Below are 11,930 nucleotides of genomic sequence, written 5' to 3' on the forward strand. Positions count from 1 at the left end.
AAGTAACATCCAAGCTAACGAACCGCGAAAAACACTTTTAATCCCTCACAAAATATATTCAAACCATGATTAACCTCACGTTTTATTCGCCCGCAATGTATTCATAGAATTCAGAAGTCGGGGTGAATATCGACTATCCATTCACACAAACGCGTATTTCTCGATAGTGTTTTTTGCAAATAACGCCCTTGGAGTTAATGAAAAAAAAGTTCATTTTTCCGTGCAAACTTTGCGAGATACGAGGTAGGAAGGATAAATACTGAAATTTTCAACAAATTCACGCGCATTTTCCGCCCTTTTGACGGGTCTGCTGAAACACGGCTAATCTTCTGATATTGATATGCTCTTAGTATTTTTTTTTGCACGAAAATCCTTCGCTTGTTTTTATTGAACACTTTATAAATGTGAGTTTTAATGCTCCATCAAAGTATAATAAATGTTTCTTTGGTGATACGAGCCAAGTTTATTTTTAAATTTTATCCAGTTTTTATGTGGTAAAAAAGAAATACTAACACTGACAAAATAAGATCAATAAATTGCACAAATTTAGGAACAAATCAAAGAAATTTTATTAAATATTATGATTTGTGTTCTTTAAGTAGGCACACTACTATATACATATATAAATTATTAACTGAAATAGATGTCGTATATTAAAGAAAAAGTGACAAACCCCTTCAGTGGTGAAGGCCGGATTTTTCTTTAATATATGACATTTATTTCAGTTTATAATCAATAAAATGGTTATTCACTTATGTGCCATGGGCACAGATCTAGATTTTCTTTTGCACAGTTCTATCCCTTTTGCACACTTCAATTAATTCGTTAGATATCTTTAAGCGCAAGCGTCATTCTATCTAGATCGACCATGGGCGTCGTTCATAATGTCACTTATCTGTTGTGACGTCACTTAAAATGTTTGGTCAAGCCCGTCTAAACATTTTGCCCGACTTGGCCTTAAGAGCAAGTTATGGTTATTAAATTTGACGCGACGTGGTTCGGGATCCCGCGGGTCATTGCGTAGTAGACAGTTTGTAAACAATAACTCAATTACGTAAATATCATCTTGATAAGGTTTGGGAATTGTGAAATATAACAGTTCTCTTAACTAAATACAATATGATAAATATTATAGGACAATTGTGAACACAATAAGCTGAATAAGGCTTGTGTTCTGGGTACTAGACAACGATATATATATATATATTTATATTTAGATGTTACATATAGTTATTTAATATACATAGAAAACATTCATAACCAGGATTCGAACCCAAGACCTCCCGCTGCGTAGGCAGGGTCACTACTGACTACTTTTTTATATCATGACAGTGGCAAATAGGCATGTGGCCGGCTTGATGGTAAGCCGTTACCGCAGCCTATGGGCGCTTACAACTCTAGTGGTTACACGCGCGTTGCTGACTCTACGCCTACAAGCTTATTTATTTGCGCGCCAATAGCGCGTATATACTTTGTATATTTGCAAGCGCCTTTGCAAATATACAAAGTATATACAAATATCTATCATTCAAACTCATTGTTTAAAAGTCAATTCTACCAGCAAACATAAGAAAACAACTCAAAATTTTCATTTGATTACTTTGCCCCACATGTGAATAAAATCCAACTTTGCTATCCTAGTTGGTCATCCTAAATATTGTTGGGCGGACAGAGTGGAGGCAGATCTCCGTGAGCTCGGCGTCGGCGAAAGCCGGCGTGATGCCGCTCTGGACCGAGCAAAGTTGTGTTGGAGGCCAAGGCTCATTTTGGGTCATCGCGCCAGCCAAGTAAGTAGTAAGTAGTAGTAAGTTTGCTATCAGTTTTTGAACAATCAAGAGAGTCTTTACCAGTACCAGTGGTGTGGTGAAAAAGTGTAAACTTGAGTGTACTGTGGCCCCAGAATGCACTTCAGCACGCTCAATTGAAATGTGCTGCCAACTTTCGCCCTAGAGACCGGGTCATTTGCGGAGTTACGCGCAGATTTTTATGCAGATATTTTTTGTGTCTCAATGTGAGGTTGGCTGTATTTATGTATACCTAGAAACTGCTCATGTTAGACCTTTAAAACATGACATGAATGTACCTGAACTATGCTTTGGCATATACCTTAATTCACTTATTAGAACAAATGTACTAAAGTTATCAAGGAACAAATTATCGAAAAGCGGAAAATCACGCACATTTTCCGCCCTTATTAACTAAATACTTATTTGATTAATTAAACAAAAACTTTTATTTGCTAATATGGAATCATAGTTTCGTGACGAGCGTCGGAAGAGAAGTTTTTGCTCAGTAGTATGATACAAATAACGATTTAAAAAGAGTTGAAATAACCAAACTACCTACGATCACCAGACTTTCAAAGAGACTGAAAATACCTACATTATTCCACTGGAGTAGATTGTAATACTGACAACGCCTTGCGAAACTCCTTTATCTCACAGCTCCAACTTTTATTTGATCACTCTAAAACCCATTCGTTAATCAGTCTTGAGTCTATCCTCACCAAAGAGGACATCGGAAACATCTAACCCTGTCCTATTCTAACTCTTCATTCAAAACCATAGAGAGAAAGGGACAGTATGCTTGTTAAATCTACTATAGAGTTCCAACGTTCACAGTTACGAAGGGGTCCCAGTAAATCATTTATAAAGACGTCGCCTGGAGAATTTTTCTTGTCTTAAGTAAATAAAAAACCAATCAGGGGCAAATCCAATTTTCATCTCGTCGACTGAATCAACCGGGAATCTGGATTCATTTTTTATCTTTTTAATTTTCACACTACTCCGTGCCGTCTGTAGATTGGGGATGTTCTGACAACGACGGGAATTTAATATACGAGTGTGAAGGAGATTTTTGTAGTTATTAGGACTTTATTAGATGGATTAATATAAATGACGACGTGTATCATTACACTTTACATTTTAGAATAATGGTTTTGTCCTTTTATTAAAACATATGTTATATTAGAAACTCTTAGTATTTGATCGAACACATTCACTTATCGCTACAAAACGGAAAAACGCGTAGATATATACAATCGTATCGCGCGTGTAAAGATACCCCGGAACAACATTTTGTACGTTCAGCCAGCCTATTATGGATAGCTTTATCCATCTTTATCCACGTGATAAAATAACTGTCACTGTTTAACACCGTGGGAAAGAAAGTGACGGACACCGTTTTATCACGCTGTCACGTAGACAAGAACGACCATCATATCCGTACTGGGAGCGTTTTAGAGTGGACAGCTTTCTCATACAATTTGGCGGTGCGGAGCGATCCGCACGGACGGTCCGCGTGACACTCGCGCTAGCAGTGAATGCGTTAAGTAAATTTAAGTTGAAGTAGGTACCTTTTCAATAATCGTATTCTTTGTAAATTTTTGGAGGAGGAGGAGTCCTTGGGAATACCTATATATCCAAAAAACCCTGAGATTCCTGTAGAAAATATGAGTAAAATGTATATATATATATATATATATATATATGGCAGTCATCAATTTCGCGTTAGCGAAATGTGCAATCAGACGGACAAAGATGATTTTCAAAGACGTCACTTTTGGATATAAAATGTATCAAATTGACTACTCATTGACTTCGCAGTGGGAAACAATAAATAATAGGTCAGTTAAATTCAGACTGAAAATAGGTACAATGGCGGACGATTCGCTCCAACGAGCCCGTTTCAGTCACTCGATATCGCGCGCATTATAATCTGTCAAAAGCATTCCATTTGTGTGAATTCGTTACAAAACATTATGATAATTTGTGTTTATTCCAAAATAATCATTTTTTTACAAACAAGATATATACAGTGTATTACTAAAAGAAATTAAAAACTAGCTTAAATCTAAAATAGGCCCTTGAGGCAATTATAATAGTTCTGAAATATGATAAAGAAATTAAAACACTGTTTATTGATGTTAATAATATACAACCAAAGTATCCTCTAAACTACCCTTTTACTTAGCGAAGATCGAAGAATTAAACATGAAATATAATACTACCCAAAGGTTGTCTAGAAGAGATCTCTCTTTAGCGATAAGACCGCCTGTTGTCTGCCTCTACCTCCGCATTTAATCAATTGTTCTTTTTTTTACTGAGGTATGCCAATAAAGAGTATTATATCTATCTACTATGCATATTCGTATTGTAAGTTGCGCTAAATATACTTGTATTTTTATGAAACGTCAGCGAGCCAATCTTACATTCCGAAGCTGAAAATGGCTTAGCAAAGGAATCCATTAGAGTTATTTATGTTGGGGGCTAAATATTTATCGATGCGGGTGGAGGCGCGACGTCCGCCGGAAATCGGGCCGGACTTCATCGGCTTGCAGGGCTTTTTATGCCGAGGTGGTATAGACGTAGTACATTTAGCAGATTCGGATTTATGATTGATTAATAAAATAGGCACTTGCAAAAGCCACATGTAATTATCGTTTACATATCTGCAACAACAAATTGAAGTGGCAGTTTTTTTTAAATTAAATACAGTGTGTAAATCCAATACGGGCGAATATTTAAACGGTGGTTAGCATAGGACCTAAAAAGTATATTCAGATACATTTTACTTAGAAATGCAATGAAAATTTTAACCATACAAAATAATTCGGCGCGCAATGTAATACACCACACGTTACGGGATACGAGCTTTTTAAAGTAACTGTCAACGTTTGTTAGCAGTTACAATAAAAAGCTCGTATCTCGTAATGTCATGTCATCTTCTGTTTCTTAATGTTTGCAGTACATTGCTGCTTGGTACATGTAAAAAAAATTCATTACGGAGTCATATTAAGTGTAACTTTAAAAAACTTCTTAATTAATGATTAGACGGGTAAATTCTTATACCTGGTTTAATTTATTGCCCGTATTGGACTTACACACTGTATATCGCGCCACTCACTGTGACACATCGCGTTATCAAGGTACGTAGTACGTATTAAAAATATTAAAATAGGCTTGTGAGAAATCAATTAGTGTTTAAAACATTAATGATTTGAGTAAAAACCATCTTCTACTGAATTGAATTGTGAATACAACGTCTAAAAACAAACAAATAAATAAATTGAAACATGGCGACCGTAACACGAATACCCACATCCTGAAATAAAACTAAATAAATGATTCCACAGCGTCCTAGAGCGTATTTAGATTTCATAATCTGTTATGAATTTGATATTGAAATGATGCGACAAGTCGCGCTTATTAAGAGCCAACAGGAGTGGTCATTTCTCCATACAAAGGTACTCGACTGTTTCCTCCGTGGGTTTTGAAGCTAGAGCAATGATTTTTTCAACACAGACTAATATTGTCAATATCTTTGTCGGACCGTTTTGCTTTCTTTGATATTTTTGTTTTTTAAGGCGCTAGAGCCCTTCAAAAATGGCCAAAATGGCCTAATCGACTATGCCGCAATGAGAGGCGTGGTATTCAAAACTGATATCAATTAGCCAAAAAAGCAAAAACGTCCGACACAGATAGTTTCATAATCATTTAGATATCCAAATTTAGTTACGATTGCTTAAGTTTTTAACAGTCGAGTACGAACCTCGATTTTTGAGATTTTTACGCAGGATTTTTCGCCTTGTCCTTATGGCACTAGTTTTAGGAGCCGCTTCCGTTAGCGAGACGGGTATATTTACCTAAAATATTTAAATCTCAGCTCCTGTTTCGTCTTAATGTGCGCATAATGCTCAATTGCTCACGTCGAATTTTGCGATGCAGTTCTTCATCTGTATCGTACTTATGGTGTGCATGAGTTGCACTACTCAGGTAAGGACGCTAAGCACCAAGAACTTCGTACTTCGACACGCCATCTGCTATCTCTATCGCACTCGCATATTGCTGTCTCGCTAATCTAACAATATCAAATGAAATTGTAAAATCAGAATACCCCTCCTAGCATGACGATATCGGTTGCATTTCCATAATATCCGTTGTGTGCTGGTCCGGAAATTAAACGTATCCAGGGGTATTCAGAAACGGAAATTCAACGCAAATTCAATGTGGTATCAGTGCTTCGCGCTTGCACACAAGTGGATGCTGTAGATGGAATCAATACGTTTTTTATGTCATTTTGATAAGTCGATATTGAGAATTCCCTATACAATTATAAATAAAAGAAGACACAATATTCATACATAAAATCACATGTCACAATCAAAACTAACAAAAATCCTACATATATTACTTAAAACTACCTTAAAACTACCTAAACCTAACCTAAAACCCGTTCTGTGCTATGCCCGGTCCAAAAGTCCCCATCACACTTGAAGCGTTACCGCGCTGTATGGCGATGGAGACCTGTTGGACCAGCCAAGATCCAGAACGGGGGTCGTTACCCCTCTCCCTCAGCTGCCGACCCAGTTCCCTGAACAATTCGCCCGCCTCGCTGCACCACCCTCACTGTTTCCCTATACTGTTTGTAATACATCCATTTTTGTAATAAATATTATAGGACATTTTTACACAAATTGACTAAGCCCCACAGTAAGATCAAGAAAGCTTGTGTTGTGGGTACTCAGACAACGATATATATAATATACAAATACATAGAAAACAACCATGACTCAGGAACAAATTTATGTGCTCATCACACAAATAAATGCCCTTACCGGGATTCGAACCCAGGACCGCGGCTTCACAGGCAGGGTCACTACCCACTAGGCCAGACCGGCCGGCCGGTTTCAGTAGGTATAATAGAAATGCAATTAGGCATGTATTGTATAGTTAATATCATCATCTTCCTCGCGTTGTTCCGGCATTTTGCCACGGCTCATGCGAGTCTTGGGTCCGCTTGGCAACTAATCCCAGGAATTGGCGTGGGCACTAGTTTTTACGAAAGCGACTGCCATCTGACCTTCCAACCCAGAGGGTAAACTATTAGGCTCTTATTGGGATTCGTCCGGTTTCCTCACGATGTTTTCCTTCACCGAAAAGCGACTGGTAAATATCAAATGATATTTCGTACATAAGTTCCGAAAAACTCATTGGTAGGTACGAGCCGGTGTTTGAACCCGCGACCTCCGGATTGCAAGTCGCACGCTCTAACCGCTAGGCCACCAGCGCTTCATTGTATTGCTATATTATATTGCTTCTTATTCATAAAACCATGCGTAAATGTCAAATGCCAACTCATGGTAGTCGTACTGATGAGAATAGTGTTAACCTTCACTTTCCCTGACTTGTTAACCTAATCTTGATTTTAACTAGGTCAGTACTGCAGTAAATACAGCAATTATTAGAACGTAACGATTAAGATTACCTATTGTAAATAACGATCAAGAGCAATTATTAGAACGTATCGACACAGAATAAATAATAGTACTAAGTACAGAAGACTCACTCTCTAACAAAACGCGTCTGTTACGATCAGTACAGATATGGCCGCTAGGTGGCGACAGCGCCACGCGCGGCTTATGGCTTTCCCCAAAATTGGGGCCGAACGGATGTACTTTTAGCTACCTGTAGCAAAGCGACGAAATCGCGGAGTGAGACACGCCTGGTATCGATTAAGATTATTATAAATAACGATTAAGAGTTAATTATTTTACACGATTCATCATCTGATAGAGATAGACCAAGATAAGTCTGCAACGACTTTGATAGCACACGCAATTTTATTGTTATTTTAAACGTCAAACTTCTATGAAATGATGACGATAAATATCACTTCTGTGTTATCAAAATCGTTGCAGAGTTATCTCGTTCTAACTCTAGGTGTATTTGACAGTGAAAAAGTGATAAAGTCTGTCTTCAATCGCATTTTGTTAATTGAAATTGTATTTTTATTTCAGACACATTATCCATATCATTGGTTAGTAACCTAACAAAAATCAAAACAAAACAATAGAGAATAATGTTAGTATTATTTAAGGCTAAAACAAAAACAAATAACTAAACTTAACTTACAACTACGCAGTCTAGTCTAGTTAAAAAGTGACATTCATTTTATTACGTGTATAAATCCAGCCAAAATACGCCTTTAATCTACATTTACTCTGAAACACCCCGCGGCCAGAGTAACACGCGAAGTCCGTCTAATGCGGCATGCCCAAAGCTCGGAATTTATAGCGAACATGCAGGCAATTTTTAACCAATCCCTCTGCCTTGTTAGCCTGTGAAATATGCGCGGGAGAAAATTGAAAGCGTAGAAGGAGATATAAATTTACACGTGGCCGTTTGTTTTCACTTTAAAATGAGAGTCAATCACTAGGATACAATTCTGTGGTTTGGGAGGATTAGTAAGTAATAAAACATCTAGAATTAATGATAAAAAAAATTTCATTCCGTTAGACAATAGACATAGTAACCCCTTTTAGGTGTTTTTAACCTTAAATAAATTAATATCTTATTACCTACCCACACACAAAAGACACAAAACCTACCCCGCGTGCTTCCAGACGCAATGTGCCTATCGCTCGCCGCATCGCCACATTGAACCGCGATGGACAACTTCTGCATCAGGAGTATTTTTTACAAGTACCTAATATGTGTCAAAGTTATATGAAATAATTTAATATAATTTTTTGGAATTTGGCACCTAATTACTCGCACCTATCTATTTTAACAGATTTATTTATATTTTACCTACCTGGCTATATATTTAATGATTAGTTTTTAATTGTCTTTTGATTAAGATTTTAAGTTTGATAGTAGTTATTTAGTTAACGTTATACCCATATTCTTGTGTATGTTTATTTGGGTCAAATAATACCGTATAACTAACTCCCTACCGACTTGCTACTAATACTTTTTGATAGGATCGGCAAAATGGCAAAGGAACTAACTTCGTAGGCTCGCCATGCGGGACAATAACCTAGTTACCTTGCACTTGGCTGTTATTCTAGACGAGTATATTATCAACACCGCGATCGCTCGACGAAAGCCAGTAAGTGTGGACTGAGTGGACGCTCGAGTTAGGCGTGCAGCGGGGCGGGGCGTGCGGCGTGCATGTTAAACAAATGCAAGCGTATAGTAGCGGCCTTAGTGCATGCTGCTCAAATCACTTGTGAGCTCGACGCCACGCTGCACGCCCCGCCGAACGCTCCGCTCCGAGCGTCCACTCAGGCCTTACATAGTGTGGACTGAGTGGACGCTCGTGTTGGGCGTGCAGCGGGGCGGGGCGTGCTGCGTGCATGTTAAGCTCCGCTTCGAGCGTCCACTCAGGCCTTACACTAACTACTGTAGCCTTGCGAATCTCGCGATTGATATTTAAAAGCAATGTTTATATATTGTCACAATCACTACATAGTATAAAACAAAGTCGCTTCCCGCTGTCTGTCCCTATGTATGCTTAGATTTTTAAAACTACGCAACGGATTTTGATGCGGTTTTTTTTAATAAATAGAGTGATTCAAGGGGAAGGTTTATGGTTTATGTATATTAACCAGTGCGAAGCCGGGGCGGGTCGCTAGTGAATTAAATATTCATCAAGATTATCTCTGGTTGGGCCACTATAAAAAAAATTTTAATACTCGCTTTCAGCTCGTTTCATAAATCCACGCACGCACGCCACCTTTCATTATATAGCAGTCACATAAACTACTATAATTCTGAATACCACTTATTCGGAGACCGCATAGACTGGTCTGCTAGTGATGAACGATCGCCGTCGTCCGATAAGGGCCGAGCCGGCACTTAGCAAGTTTGCGACATGTCCTCGCTAAATGTACTTCGTAGTTAATGCTGTTGTGTCCATCGAAAATTGTTTATGACATGTCTACCTTCATGATACAAAACTCTATGTACCTACTTGAGTTGGTGGTATAAACACTTATCTAGTATAATCCAAACTCAAGTGATGAGGGTTCAAAAACCCTAAAAGCAACGACAAATCTTAAGTTTCTACCGCAAATTGTAACAAGAATGCAATTTAATTAACACCGTTCAAACACTTTAAACTAAATGAAACATTTCTATAATGAGCGCCTTCAAAGGGTTGGCTGTCGGTTTTGCTCTCTTTGATTATTTTATGATAGAAACAAAGGCTAAGGAACAAACCTTCGATTGGGTAAATATTAAATGATACACAGATGGGGCAATATTGTTTCGGTTCACCAATGCTGGCCTGAATAGAGCTAAACGAGGTTCTAAACATTATCTCTACTAACTAGGGAATAAATCAAATTATGAAGATGGCAGCACCATCTCTCTCGCTATATCGTGATCTAGTAGAGGATTCGTATAGGAGATACAAGCACACACTGCTCGCCCTTAGAGTTGGTCAAAGGCTCTTAGCCTTTCAGAGATAGCATACACCAGGGAATTTGGGACGGGTATCGCCGTGGCCGGGTGGTCTAGTGGTCAGGACGTTAGCCGCGTAAGCTGAAGACGCGGGTTCGCGCGGTTCCCGCCTCGGCGACAGGTGGATTTGGTCACATTTTCTTTAGTGTGTGATATCTATTTCAGTTTATTATCTTTACTATATTATTAAATGCATAAGTAACTTTTGAATTTGGCGGGATTGAGCATAAAGTACAGAAAGTACATGGCCGTTTAAATGTTGCCGTTCTAGAAAGTTTTACAAGGAAATGGGAGATCCATAATTAGTACTTGGTCTAGTACTCTTGGTAGTTACTCTTGCTATGCAGCTTAAATGTCAGGTCAGAGGTGCTACCGCGAAAACCGAATTTCGCAAATGGAGGGCATTTTTCTCTGTCACTCTAATTACGCCTTCATTGGAGTAAAAGAGAAAGATCCCCGTAATTTGCGAAATTCGGTTTTCGCGGTAGCTCCTCTGAACTACTACCTTAATTTATTCTTGTACAGTCGCCGTCAGATATATCGGGGCGGCCAAGGTGCTCAAAAATATCTGAACACGCATTCTAACGCCTTGGTAATAGATGTGTGTTCAGGTATTTGTGAGCGCCTTGGCCGCTCCGATGAGGGGCTAAAGAGGTTAGATTAGACTACTGACCGATTCAGATAAAGTATGGAGATAATTCGAGTTCCAAGGAAGAAGAAAGAGGGTTTTTTGATGAAAATCATTATTCTACGCAGACAAAGTCACGGACATAAGCATAAGCAAGTTGTTAATGACTGTAACCCTAGTTTCTAATAATAACCCGACCTAACCCTAATAGATCATACCAAAATGAGTTTTTCAGAACGTAGCGTAAAACGGGGTGAGTAGGTTTCGCGGGGAGAGGTGGGTTATGAATGGGGAGAGAAGGTTTGAGAGGGGGGTAAGAAGGGATTTTAAGGCTACTGCTACAAAAATAATGTATTCCAATTTAAAATGGAGCTATAGTAATACGCATAATAAAAAAAAATCGATCCAACAATCTTCCAAAATCACCTTTGTATGAAAACCCCTCTCACCCCAAATACGAGGCACTACGGGGTGAGGTGGGTTTTCCTCTTTATCGTCAAAGTTATGAAATGGAACTACCCATAATAAAATAAAAACTAAGATAGAAACGTCCGGAACACTTATTATATACACCATTCAGTTTTCATATGTAAAAATTAAATGTTATCGAGGTTTGAATTTCAGTTTTGACCCTACTCACCCCATTTTACGGTATGCACGAAATATCATTTCATATTTGCCAATTGCTTTTTAGTGAAGGAACACTTCGTGAGGAAACCGGACTGGAAGGTCGGATGGCAGTCATTTCGTCAATTTTATGGTTTGTTTTACAGATAGTCTTCTGTCCCTATCTATTCTTTGCCTCTCTAAACGCGAAGCAATTACACGAGCAACTCTAAACCCGCACTTGTACCCTTTTTCTTGAACCCGACACGGGTCCATTACTAATTGGTGCCTTTGGGGATGTTTATCTAAAAGTGATTTCGTTCGGTTTGTTTTTAAGGTATAAAGGATTATTTTGTTGCAATTTACGTAGATATACTCCCCTCTGGATTGGAAGGTCAGTAAAACTTTAGTGCCTACGCCAATTCTTAATGTTATTTGCCAAGCGGATC

The sequence above is a fragment of the Cydia amplana genome, chromosome 15 (assembly GCF_948474715.1).
Source record: "Cydia amplana chromosome 15, ilCydAmpl1.1, whole genome shotgun sequence".
NCBI classification, from domain to species: domain Eukaryota; kingdom Metazoa; phylum Arthropoda; class Insecta; order Lepidoptera; family Tortricidae; genus Cydia; species Cydia amplana.